At 48.2% G+C, this 19,128-nt stretch overlaps 1 protein-coding gene and 1 long non-coding RNA gene across 2 annotated transcripts in view; one reads left to right on the top strand and one right to left on the bottom strand.

Moving 5' to 3' along the window:
• The window catches only part of Caln1 (calneuron 1), a 490,142-nt gene extending 471,730 nt beyond the window's left edge, over nt 1-18,412 (bottom strand). The window contains exon 1 of the mRNA XM_028870138.2: nt 18,311-18,412. The gene's annotated coding sequence lies outside the window, so the exon portion shown is untranslated. The remainder of the gene's footprint in view (nt 1-18,310) is intronic.
• LOC114693658 lies at nt 69-6,931 on the top strand. Its single transcript, XR_003734584.2, has 3 exons — nt 69-250; nt 4,916-5,071; nt 6,618-6,931. It is a non-coding gene; the product is annotated as an uncharacterized LOC114693658 (long non-coding RNA).
• Nucleotides 18,413-19,128: the final 716 nt, after the last annotated feature.

The raw sequence follows: 19,128 nt of genomic DNA, 5'->3' as shown, positions 1-19,128 counted from the left end.
TTTTTTGGTAACTGAGCAGATTTAAAGGGCTAGAGACCCAATTTGAAGGGTGCTGCTGCTGCTGCTGCTGCTGCTGCTACTCCCGGCTGCTGCTGTGGCTGCTCCTGGCTGCTGCTCTCCGCTTTCTGCAGATTGCTAGTTCCAGCGAGGAGATGGAGCCAGGAGGATAGGAAATAGGGCTGCTCATGCAGGGGGCTCTCGGGGTATGAGGTTGGAACCTGGACCACGGACCTAGGCACAGCCAGCACCAGTAAGTACCAATGTCCTGCCTGCTGTCCTCTATGGCCAGGAGGAAGGGCTGCTCTGGGGGGTGGGGAAGGGGGAGTGTTGCAGGTAACATCAAGGGCACCCTGTCTCCACATGAGTCTGGGCAGGACATTGGCCAAGGAGAGTAGGAGACAGTTTCTGTTCTGACAGGATTGCTTGAGGACAGCCACCGTAGAATGCACACATACATACACAAGCCTGCCCATGCACACGCAAGCCTGCCCATGCACACACAGGCTTGCCTGGGTACACACACCTGTGTACAGACACCTATGTGGGCTAGAGAGATGGCTCATCTGTTAAAGGCTAGGCTCATAGCCAAAAAGATAGCTATCTATGTGCACATAAGCCAGTCCATGTGCACACATGCCTGTCCATATATACATACCCGCCTGTGTACAGGTCTCATCACATACGCACGCATGCATGCATGCATGCATGCATGCACACACGCACACACACCCCTACTTAAGTACATACATACATCCACTAACATACAGTACATGCCTCCCCACTACCTTCCAGTGCCAGAATGTTAGCCAGGTTCATGTCCCCTACACCTACAGCTTACAGGAATATGACCAAGAAAATCAGTGACACCAAGCAGAAACAAGAGACTAGCCTGGAATTAGACATCCACAGACATGAGAAAAGGAATAAGATGCAAGGAATGTTCACTGAGTTCCTGCTGCTTCTGAGAGAACAAGGACCTCATTGGGGAACACAGGAACTTTTTTTTTTAAGGATTTGTTTTCTTTTTATTTTCTGTGACTACCTGTGTGTCTGTGCACATGAGTGAGTACCTGCAGAGGCTGGAAGAGGGTGCCCCAGATCCCTTGGAGCTGGAGTTACAGGAGGTTGTGAGGCTTTTCCAAGTGGGTAGGTGCCGAGACCTGAACTCAGGACCTTCAGAAGAGCAAGATGCACACTTAGCTGATGAACCATCTTTCTAGCTCTGGGAATCATGCTAATTTTTGAGACTGTCACAGCAGAGACCCTTTGACCCTATGACATTTCCTCACCCTGCTCCTGCTAAGGCAGCCACTGGCCTCTCTGGGGTCTCCTCCCTGGCCACTCCATGCTTCTGTTTCAAGTATCCTTAGTCAGTGCAGTGAGTGTACGTTACCAGACATTTTGTCTGTGGGTATGTGTATGGAGGGGGCTGCATGCATGTGGGTGGGTGTGTTTGCAGAGGTAAGGGCTCAAGGTCCAGTGTCTACTTTTCTTGCTGTTGTCGTTTAATAATTTATTTAAATTTATTTTATATGTATTGGTGTTAAGGTGTTAGATGCCCTGGAACTGGAGCTACAGTTGTGAGCTGCCATGTGGGTGCTGGGAATTGAACCCGGGTCCTCTGGAAGAGCAGCCAGTGCTCTTAACTGCTGAGCCATCTCTCCAGCCCCACTCACCTTGTGGGTTGTTTTTTTTTGTTTGTTTGTTTTGTTTTTTTGTTTTTTTTTTTTAAGGCAGGGTTTCTCACTGGCCTGGAGCTCAACTATCTGGCTAGGCTGCCTGGCCCATGAGTCCCATCAACCCTCCCATCACCATCTCTGGGATTACAAGCACATACCACCATGCCTGTCTTTTTATACAAGTGCTTGGGATTCAAACTCAGGCAGGTCCTCATGCTTACAGGCAGGCACTGTACCAATGAAGTCATCTTCCCATATTTTCATCCCATGCCCCCGGGAAGAACACAAAATAAATTCAACCAATCAGCATTTATCATCTAGCAATCTCCAGGGTACAGGTCTGAGCAAGTACTAGGATTGTAGGGATGTAGGGAGCCTCAGATCCCTCCCTAGGATGCTACAGTCAAGTGAGGAAACCTCTTCTCCTCCTAAATCTGCCTTTGTAACCTGTAATAACAAGGTCAAGCTAAGCCAGGGATGCTCTTTTGAAAATAGGAGGAGAAAAGGACTTTTAAAAAGCGCATTCAATTATCGCAGCACTGAGCTTAACCAAACCCTAGATGATGGGAAAAGCCTGGTGAAGAGAGCATGCACTTGAAAAAAGAGAAAAAGAAATCATGAAATACGACTCAGGCCTCCAAGTAGATGAGAAACAGTGAGCAGTGAACAATGTCTCCCTGATTTCCCACTCCTCGCCCAAGAAATGGTCCCTGCATCTGGCCCAGATAGCCAGAGAGGGAGAGTCACACTTCAGATTTCACCTGGGACTTAAGCAAAATCCCTGCACTTCCCAGCAATGAAAGACACCTCCCCTCTGCTTGGCAAGCCACTGCCAGCTCTCTGAAGCACCCTCACACCTTCACACGCATAGCCTGCAGGCCACAACACCCCTCCACACAATTAGAGTTTGGACATCAGTTCTGTGCATGTCCTTACCCTGTGTCTCCCAAGAAAGTTTACATGTTTCCTCTTCCCTCGTGTCTACAGAAAGCAAGCCTGCTGGATGGTATGGGACTGCAATTCCCACACTTAGAAGAACTTGAAGGAAGGAGACTCAAGAGTTCCCGGGCTAGCCTGGGCTATATAGTGAGACAAAAAAAAGGGGGGAAGAAGGAAGGACAGAAGGGAGGGAGGGAGGGAGGAAGGGAGGGAGGGAGGAAAAGAGAAAAGGATAAAAGAAGGAAGGAAGGGTGAAAGGGAAGAAAAGAGGGAAAGGAAGTGGGGGAGGGGAGAGGAAGGGAAGTGTCTGTCTTAGGGTTTCTATTGCTGTGAAGAGACACCATAACCACGACAACTCTTATAGGAAAACATTTCACTGGCTTCTATTTTCAGAGGTTCAGTCCATTATCATCATGGTGGAACATGGTGGTGTGCAGGCAGACATGGTGCTGGAGAAGGAGCTGAGAGTTCTACATCTTGACCAATAGGCAAACAGGAAGTGGTCTGACTCATTGAGCATGGCTTGAGCATATATGAGACCTCAAAGCCCGCCTCCACAGTGACACACTTCCTCCAGCAAGGCCACACCTCCTAAAAGTGCCACTCCTTCGGGGGTCATGTTCTTTCAAACCACCACAGGAAGGAAGGCAGGAAGCAAAGGAGAGAAAGAAAGAAGGGGAAAAAATGGAGTAGGGGAAGTGAGAAGGAGGGAGAGAAAAAGAAGGGAGGAGGGAAGGAGGGATGAAAAGAAGGGAAGGAAGGAGGACTTAGGATAGAGAAAGATCATTGATAATGTGTCCTTTCCTTGGTGACTGACAGGTGGGCCTGACCACCCTCTCCACCCTTGTCTGTGGGAGGTTGCCTATCACATTTCTATGAGTTAAGCTCACCACAATACAACCCAGGCGCGGCATACGCTCCCCCCCCCCCCCGCTTCCTCTCCGCCCCCCCACGCAAGCTCAGTAGAACCATGTCTATCACTGCAGCCATGGCAATGAAGTCAACAGGACTCTACAGCCAATAGCTGGACCTATGGGAATGGTTCTGGTAACACACGCTCTCAGAGATGGGAGGGGGGTCTCCGAACCTCACAGGACCTTCCTCTGGCTGTCTTGAGATTCCAGGAGCCAGTCCCTCCTGCCCCAGCCATACACTGAGAAGTGCTATATGCTAAGAGCTAGCAGGCTGACCCTTGACTTGCCCATGCTCCTGCAAGTAACGCCGTCCCCTGAAACACACCCATTTCCCCCACTTGGTCTTTCTATGGTCCTCTGGCAGCCTCTCTGTTTGGGGTGATTAGACATTCTCTTTACCGGGGAAGGCTATGCAACACCAGGATGCCTTGGTCTTCGCTGAAGCAGGAATCATTTTGCAGACCTAACTGCTGTCCCCCAGCTCCAGGCTGTCCTGGGAGCCTTGGGTCTCCACACTACATATGCCACCATATCCTACTGATCCAGCAGAGGAAGTCACAGGAGGTGGGGGGGGGGGAGAAAGGTTGGCCCAGGACCTCAGTGTCTCCTCCTCCTCCTCCTCCTCTATCTCCCCCTTCCCCCTCCTCCTCCTCTTCTTCTCTCTCTCTCTCTCTCTCTCTCTCTCTCTCTCTCTCTCTCTCTCTCTCTCTCCCTCTCTCTCTCCCTCTCTCTCCCTCTCCCTCTTCCTCTCCCCTTCCCTCCTTCCTATCCCTGGCCCCACCCCATGTGATATGTTTCCATGAGGATGCATGTGGAGACCAGAAATCAATGTTGTGTCTTTTTCTTAATTATTTCTCCACCTTTTAAGATTTATTTTCTATTTTAAACTCTGGGTATTTGTGCAAGCATATCTCTGTAGGTTTATGCACATGTGAGTATTAATGCCACTGGAGGATCCAGTGTTAATTCCCACTGGGGAATCCAGAAGAGGGCATCAGAATCTCTGAATCTGGGGTTATAGGAAGTTGTGAGCGGCTTATATGGGTGCTAGGAACAGAACTCAGATCTTCTGTAAGAGCAGTAGACACCCTTAACCCCTAAGCTGTCTCTCTAGCTCACCCCACCTCGCCTTTGAGACAGGGTCTCTCACTGAACCTGAAACTCACTCTTTGGCTTGCATCCAGCGAGCAGCCAGGATCCACCTGTTTCTGCCTCCCCAGCTCTGGAGTTATAGCCATGCACTGCGATCCAAGACTCCTCCTTACATAACTGCTGGGGGTTCAAACTCAGGTCTTCACGCTTGAGCGGCAAGCCCTTTAGCCACATCCTCAACCCCTCAGTGCCTTCGATAACTGCTTATGCCAACCTCACTGTATCCTTTAGACAGGAAAAGGGCTGCTCTGCCCCATATTAGAGAAAATAGCAACAGCAACGTCAGAGCCATCACCCCCAGGGAGTGGAGCGGCAGCCGTTGAAGGACCCCTGGGCTGGTACCCTCTTTCAATGTCTAACAATTCCATGAAGGCTTCCTCAGGCCAGGTAAGATCACCTTTTTCTTTTGGTTCTTCTCCTCCTACCTTCTTCTTGCAGTTATTAATTTCTGGGCTAGTTCAACTTTCCAATTTCTGTGCAACGGATCCCATGTGTTAAATGCCATCTGTTTGGAACATCTAGTGTGGTTTTTTTGTTTTCCTGACTGGACAAGAATTTTTTTCCTTGGAAATCCCAAATTGGAATGTTCTAATAGTCACGATTAAGCCTCAGTCAGAACGTTCTGGCACAAAGTACACATTTTGGAGTATGTTAACATTTACCAATTAAATGAAATTATAAGAGAGTAAAAAAAAATGATCTGAGATCATTCCTCACATTGGAGGCTGCTGGCACAACCCTGTGTTATCTATTTATCATTTATGATACCAAATTTATAGGCACCAAGAAAGAAAAATATTCCAAGCCTAATTTTAAATCTGATGCATTCAAGACACACACACACACACAAAAAAAAAAGAGGCAACAGAGAAATTTGACCTGAATGCCAGCCACCACAACTGAGAAAGACGATCAATATCATGTGTACACAATTGTCATGATTATTATTGAGCTATGTTTAGTGTGTCAGGTCGTTACCACATTGTATTGATATTTTGGAAGTTGAACAGTTGTGAGGGAATTTGGGGGGACTGAACTCATCTCTTAGTATAGTTCACATGGGGTCTATACTCAGATATAAATAGATGGATGGATAGATAGATAGATAGATAGATAGATAGATAGATAGATAGGCAGGCAGACAGACAGATATACATACATACATACATACATAGATGATTGATACATATATACATAGATGATAGATGATAGATGATAGATAGATAGATAGATAGATAGATAGATAGATAGATAATAAATATACACACATAAAATCAGTCACTCTGGAAACAGAGGAGTATGGGGGCCACCCTGGAGAAACTTCTCTAAGGAAAGGTCTGTGGAGGCCTCTGGCATCTTCTCCCTACACACTGAGGAGAACGAATGAGACTATTTGTCATTGCTGTAACAAAGTACCTAAGGTTGGTGACTTTTTAAAGAAGAGATTCAGCTCCTGGTTTTGGAATCTAAAATGTCCAAGGCTGGGTGATCTCAGTAGTAACCCAGCCCAAGGGCAAACAGGTAAGGTGACTGGAAATATGAGGGAGCTGATGAGAAACCAGAGATCACAATGTTGACTAGGGTATCAGCGTGAGGGGTGGGACCAGAGATCACAATGCTGCCTAGGACATCAGAGGGAGGGGTAGGGCCAGATTCATTCTATAACAATCCCCTCATGAAAACTATGCTGGGTCATCTCCATTGGCAATTTGGCCAGACTGAAAGATGCTTAGGAACTTGGTAAGGCATACTTCTAAGAGTGTCCAAGAGGGCGTTTCCAGAGATGATTGGCATGTGGGAGAGTCAATGAGGAAGGCTAGACACACTATCCAATAGGCTGGGAATTAGGATGGAGGGGGAAAAAAAAAACAAGAGGAGGAAGCTAGCCAGGCATGTAAGCTCTGCTCTCCCTCTTTAACTGTGTCTACTACAGCTGCCGTCATCCATGAACAACAGACTCCAGCTACTTCAGTCTCGAATACCAGACACTCTCCAGGAGGCCTCCAGGCCTTCAACCTCAGACTAGGACTACGTCATTGGTCCACCCTAGAGGAAGAAGGTGATGCTGGGATGAGGAAGACAGTGGGTGTTACTGTGGCTTCCAGCTACTGGATTCTCTGACAGTCCATCATGCAGATGGTCCTTGTGGAACTCTTTGGTCTGCAATCATAGAAGCCAATCCAATAAATGTTTCTGTGATCATTTTAAAATCACATATATCACAATATAGAATGTGTATGTATCACATATAAGCCTCCGTTTGTTCTATTCTTCTAGAAAGCCCTATTATAGGAACTAAGTCCGGCCCCACCCTCACATGTGCCCCATATGGAAACATGTCTTCACATGCATGCATGCATACCACACACAAAAAAATGGAAGTTAAAAAAAAAAAAACAGTTGCAATGGAGGCAAATGTATAAGACAAGAAACACACAGGGATGTCACAGGTTCTGCTCATGGGGACTGACCTACTCAGGGTTAGAGGGGAGCCTCCAGACGCAGATGGGGATGCTGGGAACTAGAGGAGGATGCATGTCATTAAAGTGATAGGAAAACCCTGCTGCTGACACACAAAGTCTGAGGATCCCAAGCAAAGCAGGAAATGGAAGACAGGGCAATTCCGGTCAGTGAAATAATATATTCCTGGTCAGACTGGGAGGGAAGCTGGGGTTCAATATGACCATCTGTGTCTCACAGGGAAGGAGAGGGGTCACTACAAGGCTAATCTGGGTCCTGTCCCAGTGAGGTGCCCTTGAAAGAGATCCTTCAACTATATGAGGTTCCTAACGGATCATTGGTCAATCAAAACAGCGAATAAAACATGGGGGGGGTAATTGGAGAACAATTAGATCGACCCTTCTAAAAGACAGACCATGCCCCTCCCCTCCATGCCATTTTAGAGGAAAAAATCCAACTCCACAATCTGTCTGAAAGGCTCTTTCTGAACCGCTGGCAGGAAATTACCCTTCACCACATCTCCTTCCAGCTCCTAGCTGACGAAAATAGTTCCAGACACACAGAAGAAGCACTCTCGACGCCCGGAAGAGGCTAGCTTCGCGCAATCTGGCCCCAGTGTGTTCTGCCAGCTTGGGGGTCTCCATCCTTGGCCCCCGGTAAATGCCTGACGATCTACCAATACCCTACACAGATGTGTTCACTGGGAAACATCCCAGAGATCAGTGTCTCGGAAACACTTTCTTCTCCATCCGCCAAGTAGAGAAGGGAGCCATCTTCACTTACAGCAGCCAGCCGCCCCCCCCTTCCCCCATCCCAGACATTTTATTTTTCTCCCGGAAGACTGTCTTCCACTCTGTAAGAGTCAAGCATTGCTCCACAAGAGACAAATGTCCCCCTCCATGAGAGATGTAAGTCTCTCACCATTATACATTTAGTCTACCTAATACAGGGCTGGTTCACAGTAAGTTTTTCAATCTTATTTATCTATTGTTATTGTTGTGTGTGTGTGTGTGTGTGTGTGTGTGTGTGTGTGTGTGTGTGTGTGTGTGGTGGGATTACACATGCCACAGCACATGTGTGGAGGCCAGAGGACTCTGGGGAGAAACAACTCTGGGGAGTTGTTTCTCTCTTTCCCTTGTTAAATGGGCTCCAGGGATCGAACTCAGATTGAAAAGCTTATACCACAAGCACTTTACCTCACTGAGCCATCTCTCTGGCCCCTGCCAATTTTGATTAACATGAATTATGCCCAGAGATGGAGGTTCACTCCTGTAATCCAAGCACTCGGAAGGCTAAACCAGGAGGATCGTGAGTTCAAGGTCAGTCTGGGATACATTGGAAGCCCCCAAAGGAAGGGGTGGATCTGCTTCCATATTAACAAGAGAGCTTAGCGCCCTGGCATAAATGAGAAATTTGGAATCTCACTCCTGGGAAGTGGTGCTAACCCAGGCACATCTATAGCCTCTCAAGCTACCCAGGACACAGCGCTGTGCTGTTGGCTGGGAGAACACTGAGACGCCGCAGGGTGTCGCTCAGTGGTGCGGCCTTGCTTTGTGTGGCCAGTGTGAGGCCCCAGCACCACCAAGGAGGAGAAGAGGAGGGGGAAGGGGGAGGACAGGCGAGGGGGAAGGGGAAGGAGAAAAAGAAAAGCGGGAGGAGGAAGAGGAAGAAAAAGGGAAATGAGGAGGAAGAGGAGGAGAGAAGAGGAGGAGGAAGGGATGAAGAAGAGGAAGGAAGAAGGAAAAGAGGAGGAGGAGGTGGAAGAGGATGAGGAAGAAGAGGAAGGGGAGGAGGGAGAGAAGGAAGTGGAAGAGGAGGAACGGGGGAGAGAAGAGGAGGAAGAGGAGGAAGGGGAGGAGGAGGAAGAGGGGAGAGAAGAGGAGGAAGAGGAGGAAGGGGAGGAGGAGGAAGGAGAGGAAGAGGAAGATGGAAGGAGGAGGAAGAGGAGAAACAAAAAGAGCAGAAATGAGAGAAGGAGAAATGAGATAGGGTGGGGATTTGAAAGGGAGGAGGAGGATGTCAGCCTCTGTCCTTCCCCTCTGCTGAGCCACAGGTCCTGAAGTTGTGCCGACAGATATGGCCACACCCACCCAAATGCAGGGACCAAGGCTCGGTCCACCCCCTCTATCCACGCTGCTCAAGTCACTAATGTAAAGGAAAAAATCATGTATTTAAAGGTTGGTGTGCATTCAAGTTATTATAAATGTCTACATAGATGTTATTTATGAAGTGGAAACTGTAATCCATTTATGTTTCTTACACAGTAAATATTTCTAAGCATAAATTATTTGTACATCGTGTATATATTTATTTATGTAGAAATTGCAGAGCCTGGGGAGAGGGCTCAGGCAGCAAAGTTGTTTGCCATGCAAGGATGAAAATTTTGATCCTCAGGACCCACAAAACGAAAGCTGGGCATGGTGGCAGACACTTGTCATCCCAGTGATGGGAGGTGCGACGGAGGGATCACTGAGGCAAATTGAGAAGCCCTCCCAGTGAGAGACCCTTTCTGAAAAGAAATAAAAAATGTGATGGCTCCTGGGGAAGGCCACCTGTGGTTGACCTCTGGCTTCCATATGTGATGCGTGCGTGTGAGTGTATTTTTTAAATTTTAAAAAATAAATGATAAACCGTCAGTGCACATTTAACGAAAAAGCCTTCCAGAACAAACATGGCCGTGCACAGCTGTGTTCCAGCAGCACTTGGGGGCAGGAAGATCGGGAGTTCAAGACCAGCCTCAGTTCCAGGGAGAGGACTAGGCCAATCTGAGCTAGATGAGACTCTGTCTGGAAAAAAAAGAAATCCTTCCCCTAAATAAAATGGAAAAGGAAAAAAAGGGGGGTGCTCTAAGAGAGCACAGCTGTGCAGGACTATGGAGTGTGTGCGTGTGTTCAAGGAACAGGCCGTCGCTTCAGACAGCCCCGTGGTAAAGCGTCCACCTTGAGACTGCCCCACAAGAGCAAAAAGCTGTTTGTCTCATCTTTTTTTTTTTTTTTTTTATGGTTTTTCGAGACAGGGTTTCTCTGTATAGCTTTGCGCCTTTCCTGGAACTCACTCTGTAGACCAGGCTGGCCTCGAACTCACAGAGATCCACCTGCCTCTGCCTCCCGAGCGCTGGGATTAAAGGCGTGCGCCACCACCGCCCCACCCCCCACCCCCCATCCCCCGCTGTTTGTCTCATCTTCTGAATGACAACATAGGGAAGACTGTGTGTGCCCTTATTGCCCCTGGATATGTGTATGAACATGTGTATAAATTCTATGAAAGCAAGGCAAAGTCTCATCCCAGAGCCAAATCTAACTTCAGGACCAACTCATCTCTTTTTTTTTTTTTTTAAACTGCTCAGGGTCCAGGATGTACGTGCACACCTGTGCATACACACAAGGCAGAGGAGAACATCGAATGTTCTGCTCTGTCACTCTCTTATTCCTTTGAGATGGGGTTTCTCGCTAAACCAGAGCTAGGCTGGCAGCTAGCAAGCCCCGATGACCCTACCGCCTCTGTCTCCCACAGCGCTGAAGGCTCACACACAGCCATACCTGGCTTTGCTAATGGGGGTTGGGAGCTCGACCAGGGTTCTCAGACGTTCCCAGGAAGTGTTCTTACCCACTGAGCCATCTCACCGGCCCCACAAGTTCTCTGAATAGCCCAGGCTAGCCTTGAGTAACTCTCTTACTTCAGCTCCTAAGTGCTGGGATACAGGTGTGCACCGCCACGCTCCGCCAGCTCTCACGTCTCGCTGTGATCGGCCATCATGACTACAGGGATCTGTGGAGGAGGCTTTGGAAGATGTCTCCACAGAGGGTTGCTGCTTTCCTTGTGTTGAGACAGAGAGCTTTCCCTACCGGAAATCCCCGTGAGACTGGCATCAGCATCCTGATTCTTAAGTTCAGGGTTCCAAATGATTAGCAGAAATAACATATTGTGGTGTGTCCCCAACCATCTCCCATGCCTCTCTTCAGTTACACACTCAACTTCCTCCTTCTGTCTACCCCATTCTCTGGGCTAGTGGGGCATGGCACCCCATGGAAGGGCCTGGCACCCCCTAAAGCATGAACTGGGACCATAAAGGATAAAAAGGTCATTCATAAAATTTGTCCCCACAGCATAGGCGCTCTGAGCCTGAGACGCTCTTGTGAAAATTCCCTCCCTGGTGGAGATGTGAACCTTCCTCAGAAGGCTCCAAAGACAAACCAAAGTATAATCACGCTGAAGTTCACCTTGGCGGGACCACTAAGTTTATTAGGTTTACTTACAGAGCATGGGTGAATGAGGAGTTACTGACAGGAACTTGGGTGACCCCAAAGTCGCCCCACCAGAAAGTCTTCACCTAGCATCAAGAATGGCATCCCTTTTGGCACACAGGTGAAGTCCTCTTCCTCTAGTCCTCTTCAGTCACTAAACTGTAGCCCTTCCCTAAGACCCTGCCCCCACCCCCCACAAGCACTTGAGACAAACAGCATACAAATGGCAGAAAGGAATGGCTGGATCTCGGGTGAGGGTCCAGTGACCCTCCCCAACCCCTCTCTGAGGGACTGTCACGAGAGTCCCCAGGCTTACTCCTGGCAGACACTTACAAGCAGGCACAGCTGATATCATAAAGCTGGCGGGCTGTACGGCTCAGAAAAAAGCATCTTGCAACAGATGCTCCCTCTAAATCTAGGCACAGAGGGGTGATTACATGGATGCTGGGCTGCCGTGGTGCTTTCTGGGTAACACAAAGTCCAAGAAAAGTCAGGAGGTACCCCCAAGGTAGGGATAAACGACTCGTCAATGGCTTGACACTTTATTCCATCTGCAAAACCTTTGGGCCCAGCACAGCTCTGCAGGCAGCCTGCCTCTTTGAATAGAAACCCCCCAACACAGTGCTCCGGATAATATATGAATGTCCTTTACCTAAATCAGGCTGCTGTCACCCAGCAAGGCCATCTTCTGATGCTCCAAGGCTTGATAGCCTTTTATCTCAGTCCGAGAAGATGCCAAAGTCAACAATAATGCCATCGCCGCTGGCCTCCAAGAAAACAAGCTCTGTCAGGGAGCCCGTGGTGTGGACACAAGCTGAGGCTCAGAAAGAGTTTGTCTGACGCATGTCCACAGGCCTAGTATCCTGGATCCGGACCCAGAAAACCCACCATGAAGACAGAGCTACGAAATGACTGGGAGATTGGAAGGACAGATGAATCCTGAGCAGAGGGAAGCCCCAGCAGGGCTGTCAACGCGGCCACCAAGCCAGTCAGTCCTTCCTGGCCATGGGACAGAAGCCACATCAGGAACCTTAACTAGAGAAGGGTTGGAGGATTCTAGGATACCCCAAACACCTACTCCCCTTCCCTGAGTAAAAGAGTCCTCTGTGATGGCTAGTATCACCCATTTGATAGAATCTAGAGATGCTCTCAGGACATGTCTGGGAGGGAGTTAATTCGGTTAATTGAGGTCAGGAAACCTATCCCGAATGTGGGCAGCCCCACCCCGTGGGCTGAGGTCCCTGGTTGAATAAAAAGGAGACAATGAAATGAGCATCAATATTCATCTCTCTCTCTCTCTCTCTCTGCTTCCTGACTGTGGATGCCATGGGAGCAGCTGCCTCATGATCCTGTCGCCATGCCTTCCCCGCCATGATGGACTGTGTGCCCTAGAACTGTGAGCCACAGGAAACCCCCTCCCTTAAGCTGATTCTGTCACATACTTGGGTCACCGCAATGAGAAAAAGTAACTAATAGGTCCCTGTGTGTTACAAATCGTACCAGCCCGACTATTTGAACTCGTTTACTCAGGGGTTGGACTTGATTTCTGTGTTCATAGGTCGTGAGCCTTGTCCATGAACGTGCCATGACACACACGTGTTATAGAAAATTAAAAAGCACGGAGAGGTGGGCCCAACATTGCCACAACCCAAGAGTCACCAGGTTTTAAAGTTTATGTCTCTTCACTGATCACAAGAGGGGACTGCAGAGATGGTTCAGTAGTTAAGAGTACTCGCTGAGCAAGCCCAAGGGCTGGAGTTCAAATCCCAGCACCCACATGACAAGCTAGGTTACAATCCAGGGACCCCACGGTCTGAGTGGGATAAGACAGGAGGACCACTGGGATTTGCAGTTATCCAGCCCAGCAGAACAGCACCTGCTCCGTGTCAGAGACATTTCCTCAAAGGAATAAGTGGACAGTAACAGAGGAAGACACTTGACACCCTCCTCTGATCTACACACACACAAGTACACACACACAAGCATACGCGCGTGCGCGCACACACACACACTCACACACTCACACACACAATGTTTTTAACTGACAACAAGAAAATACCCACTCCTTATTGCCTGTTTGTCTATGCTACTGTGATGACTACCACCGTTCTGGTGACCGTGAACCACTGAACCACTACTGAAAGACCCAGCCTAGAGACCCAGAGGTGACCGAGGCCATGCCACATTGTGCTCAACACCTAGACAGGTTGCCTTGGAGGCTGACACTAGACCCTCATTTGCCTTCTCAAGTGCTACCTTAACTTTCCTGGGTAGCCATGAAAACAAACGACGATTCCCTCCCAGTAAGGCACCAAAGTCCAACTTAGCAAACTTTACTGAATGAGTGTCCTGACCTTACTTGTGGAGCACACGTGAGGGATCATTTAGAGACATGTAGGTGCTGTATCACTGCAAATTCCCACCTCAGTGTGAATGGTGACCTCAAGGATGCTGCAACATCCTTTCAGTTAATGGTCCACATCCTATATAGTCTAGCATCTCCCAGGATCCTTTGCAGCTTCTGGAGAGCAGGAAGGAGTAATGTCTAGAATCCCAAATGAGGGTTCTGTGACTCGACTCTACCTACTAGGTAGTGTCAATGGCTTCATTTCCATTACCACAGACCTGGTTGTCACTGTCTTGTTCTGTTCTAGTTACCATGGCTACTGGAGCAAGTTAATCCCTACTCCAAAATGGCATCGTGCTATACGTGGAGGAAAAAGACCACTCTGTAACACCAGGCTTGGAAAATCAGCATCTTCTCAGAAGGTAAAGATGACTCATGGCAATCCTGGTTATTTTTCTCATCTCTGTGACAAGACACCTCACCAAAGCAGCTTAAAGAAGGAAGGATATAATTGGTTCATCATGGAGTGGAGGGCATGGTGTTACAGTTGGGACCTTGGCAATGGGAGCCTCTGGCTTGTTCACAATCTGGTGGATTTTGAAGCAGAGTTGGGATATGACTTTCCAATTCCATCCCTAGGAGCCTATCGCTACCAGCTAGAACATACATCCCCAATATTCCACAGGCTCCCAAAACACCACCACCATATGAGGAGCAAGTATTTAAATGGTGTACATTCAAATTGTGAGTCAGTCAAATGCCATTCCTCCCAGGGACTCCAAGAATCTAGCTCAGCACAGAGTGGAAATATCTGCACAATGTAGAGGAGAGGGTACCAAATGAGAAAAAAATGAAAATTGAAAGGAATTGAAACTGCTGAATCTGAACGGGAAGGGATCAGACAGGCCATACTGACAACCCTACCCAGATGTTGGTGAAAGTCACTTGTCCCCACTTAGCTTATGCAAAAGAAGTGAATACTTCCGAGAATGGTAGTGGGACACTCGAAATGTGATGCTATGGTTTTTATATGCAATATATCCTCCCAAAATTCATCTGTGGAAGGCTTGGTCCCCCTCCTAGTCAGCTTTAGTTGCCAACTTGACACAGCCTAGAGTCTTCTAAGAGGAAATGATTGAGGGATCAGATTGGCCTATGGGCATTTGCCCGAGGGGAGTTGTCTTGATTGTTAATTGATGTAGAATGAGGGCCCAGCCCACTGTGGGTGGTACCATTCCCTAGGCAAGTGGTCCAGAACTGTGTAAGAAAGCTAGCTAAGGAAGAGCAGGTGTTCCAGGTCACCACCAGCTACACCACAAGTTCAAAGCCAGCTTGGGTGGTCTCAAAAAAGCAAACAAACAAAAACAAAATAACAACATCATAAAAACAACAACTAAACAACAATAACGAAAACAGGGACTGGAGAAATGGCTCAGCAGCTAAGAGCATTGGCTACTCTTGCAGAGAGGACTTGGGTTCAACTTCCAACACCCACATGGCAGCTCACAACCATCCATAAATACAGTTCCAGAGTATCCAATGTTTTCCTCTGGCCTCCATGCACACTAGGCATGCAGTACCCATATATACACGAGGCAAAACAATCATGCACATAAAATAAAATTAAATCTTTAAAACAAGAAAGAAAGAAAGAAAGGAAGGAAGGAAGGAAGGAAGGAAGGAAGGAAGGAAGAAAGAAAGAAAGAAAGAAAGAAAGAAAGAAAGAAAGAAAGGAAGGAAGGAAGGAAGGAAGGAAGGAAGGAAGAAAGAAAGAAAGAAAGAAAGAAAGAAAGAAAGAAAGAAAGAAAGAAAGAAAGAAAGAAAGAAAGAAAGAAAGAAAAGCATGAGTTTGTGAGACTCCATAGTGCTTGCCTTCAGATTCCTGGCTTGGCTTCCTTCCGTGATGGACTGTGACCTGGAAGCGTAAGATGGACTATTTCCCCAAGCAGCTTTTGGTCATGTTGCTTGTCACAGCAACGGGATGAAACTACCACAGTCTCCAAAGCAGAGGCGGAGCTCTTAGGAAGTAATTAGATCATGAGGACTCTCACCTTTTCAGAGGAAGTAGGTCAACAGCGGGCATGCATTTGAAATTTATACTTTTGTTTTTTACTCTCTCTGTTTCCAGGACACCATGGGGTGAGCGGCTTTATTTCCCTGAATGATCCATACCCTGATGTTCTCCGCCTCACCATAGCCTAAAAGCAATCCACCACAAAATGAGCCCTCCAAATTGTGAGCCAAAACCATTCATCCTTTATATTGTTTTTCTTAGGGGACCAGGCAGCAAGATGGCTGAGAGGGTCAAAGTGCCTGCCACACAAGCCTAACAACCTGAGTTCAGTCACCAGAAATCACATTTAAAAAACTGGGTGTGATAGTGTGCATTTGTAATCCCAGAGCCCATGAAGCAGAGACAAGTGTGCTCTGGGGCTCACAAGTAGCCAGCCTAGCCTACTTGAAGATCTCCAGGCCAGTGAGAGACACCGTCTCAAAGGTGGATGGCACCTGAGGAACGACACAGTGACACCCAAGGTTGACCTCTTGTCTCTACACGGACATGATGCACCTGGGTGACCATCTCCCCACTCACCTTCACCTCCCAATTGTTGCATCCAGGAGAAATGAAAAGTGGGAGGGAGCTAAGGCCAGAGCAATAGAAGAGGGTTTTATAATCCTACAGCCAAAGTCAAGCAAGAGACAGACACTCGCCTAGCATAATAATGTCCAGAAATCACGGCAGCAGGAAGCCATGAATCTTCTCTGCAGATCATTGCGATCTGTGAGGAGATGAACTCTTGCGCTGTGAGGTGACTGATTTGTCGTTTAATCGAGTTGGAGATGAGCTTAGGAGACAGAAAGAAACAGAAACTTCCGCCCAGAGTGGAGGGCACCCTTGACTTCTCTGACGTGTAGGCTCCAAGGCTCCCTGGTTCCCAGCAGCGGTAAAATAGATGAAGACATTAAGAGTGACGAGGGGGTGGGATAGACCAGATAAGAAAATAACTCCAACCTGAGAAAGAAGGGAAGCGGACAGAGTGGAAGAAGAATAAATAAACAAGAGCTGGAGAAAGAGGTCACTTGGTAAAGCACTTGCCTTGAGAGCACAAAGATCCAAGTTCAATTCCCAGAACCTATGTTTAAAAAAAAAAGCCAAGCATGCTGGTGTGTGCTAGAAATTCCAGCATTAGGGAGGTGGAGACAGGAGGAACCCTGAAGTTCATAGACCAGCTAGCCTATGTAGGGAGTTCCAGATCACTGAGAAACTGTGTCTCAAAAAGCAAGGTGGGTCTCGTGAGAAGGCTCAGCTAGTAAAGGTTCCAGCTGATGACCCGAGTTCCTTCTCCGGGACGCACATGGTGGGAGAAGAGACTGATTGCTTCAAGCTGTCTTCTGGCCTCCGCGTGTGGTGGGAAATGCGTACCCACAGCGTGCACTCACTCACACACACACACACACACACACACACACACCTGCACACATACATATACAAGAAAGAAATAGAGAAAACAAAGTCCAACTGGGAGACCTGGCTGGGTGTGGTGTGGACCAACTTGAAATCAAAGCGAGCGTAATGCTCTGCCTGTGACCCTCAAAAGATCAGGCCTGATACGAACAAACTTCTCTCCACCCGAGAGAGGACGCTGTCGACAGACCAAAGGAATAATTCCATTCCAAGCCTACCTTGATGAACTAGCGAATTTATTAGGGTTACGTACAGGAGGGCAAGGGGGTGACCCACAAACAGCTGCATCATTAGCATGGGTGATAAAGTCTCCAAACTGCGCAGATAGGGGCCCCTCGTCAGTCAGTCTTCTACCCCCTGTAGAGCCAAGCATGCTCCAAGAGCACACGCAGCTGGGACAGAATTACCTGCAGCTGGTGTGGGAGGGCAGGAGGGAGAGCTGGCTGAAAGGGGAGGGGAGGGTCTGATGATCACCCCCCAACACCTTTGTGTTGGTTGGTTTTTGTGACCTTGACACAGGCTAGAGTCATTTGGAAAGAGCGAGCCTTGGCTGGGAAAATATCGCCATCAGGATGACACTGTGGGCGGGGTCCTCCCTGGGCAGGTGGTCATGGGTGGTATGAGAAAGCGAACTGAGCAAGCCATGGGGAGCAAGGCTGGGTGTTTTGCCCCAAGTCACAGGCACCCCAAACACTACTAGGGTCCGTTATATAAGAGTGAGTGAACCCCTGGGGGAGAACCTCCCCACAACCAAGAGATTCTAAAACCTAGAGCTAAAGGTGGAGACTTGGAGGGTTTGTTGCTGGTTCAAACAGTTACAATATAAGGAACAAAAAAAAAAAATCACCTAGGGAGTACAGTGCACTTTGAGAGCAGAGAGGATGGGTATCTTGTGGGCTGGGAAGGCTTCCTGGAGGAGGTGGTATTGATGGTTTTTTGAGTCCTGAAGATCAAGAAGTTAATAAGAAGCACGTCCCTGAACCGCCTCCCACATCCATCCACTACCAGAGAACAACTTCAGGTTCCCCTGGAACCCAAGAAAAGGTCGCACAGTGTCATTGGAGACAGACTGTCATCCCCGAGTCCCCACAGCTCTCAGGCCCTCTCACCTGAGTTCCCAGAGTGTTCCTTCGAGCTGCTTCCAAAGGGACTCTAATCTGACTGCTGCGGCTGCGAAGATGGATCTTCCACACTGGCTCGGTCCTCGCAACCTCACTGAAAGTGTGCGGGACCCTGGCTGCGGTGCCCGCTCCAACTGCGGGGGCCAAGGAAGTGAGCCCGAGCTCTCTGGAGCCAGGCCAAGCCCTGCTGACCTACCAGGCACATGGAGGTGGAGCTCAGGGATCCTGGCAAAAGTCTCCGGTGTCTCATTAACTCCCAACAAGCCACAGAAGTAACTGGCTGAGGACAGCTAAGAGCCCAAGGCCAGGATCCGCCCTAGACTGCTGGGGCCTCATTGCATTCCCTCCAGTTCTTATACTCTGGTCCTGGTTAAACTGATGTGTTAAACATCAGTTGTAGCTGGGTGCTCTGCCCAATCCCCAACCCACAAGCAATACACCTTAGGTAGGCTGGAGTCCTTTACTGAGACTTCACTTCATTTTTCCTAAACTTTTAAAAAATTTAATTAAAATTCATACCGCAAAACAATTCTTTCCTTTTAGAATTCATTTTTATTTATTCACTTGCCTTTTTTGGATTTTGTTTGTTCGTTTTTTGTTTTATTTTTTGTTGGGTTTTTGTTTGTTTGTTTGGTTTGGTTTTGGTTTTGGTTTTGGTGTTTCAAGACAGGGGTTTTCTGTATAGCCTTGGCTGTCCTGGAACTGTAGACCAGGCTGGCTTTGAACTCACAGAGATCTGCCTGCCTTTGCCTCCTGAGTGCTGGGATTATAGGCATGCACCTCCACCTCCCAGCTTACTTTGTTAA

The sequence above is a fragment of the Peromyscus leucopus genome, chromosome 23, assembly GCF_004664715.2.
Source record: "Peromyscus leucopus breed LL Stock chromosome 23, UCI_PerLeu_2.1, whole genome shotgun sequence".
NCBI lineage: Eukaryota > Metazoa > Chordata > Mammalia > Rodentia > Cricetidae > Peromyscus > Peromyscus leucopus.
This window is presented reverse-complemented; position numbering and strand designations above follow the sequence as displayed.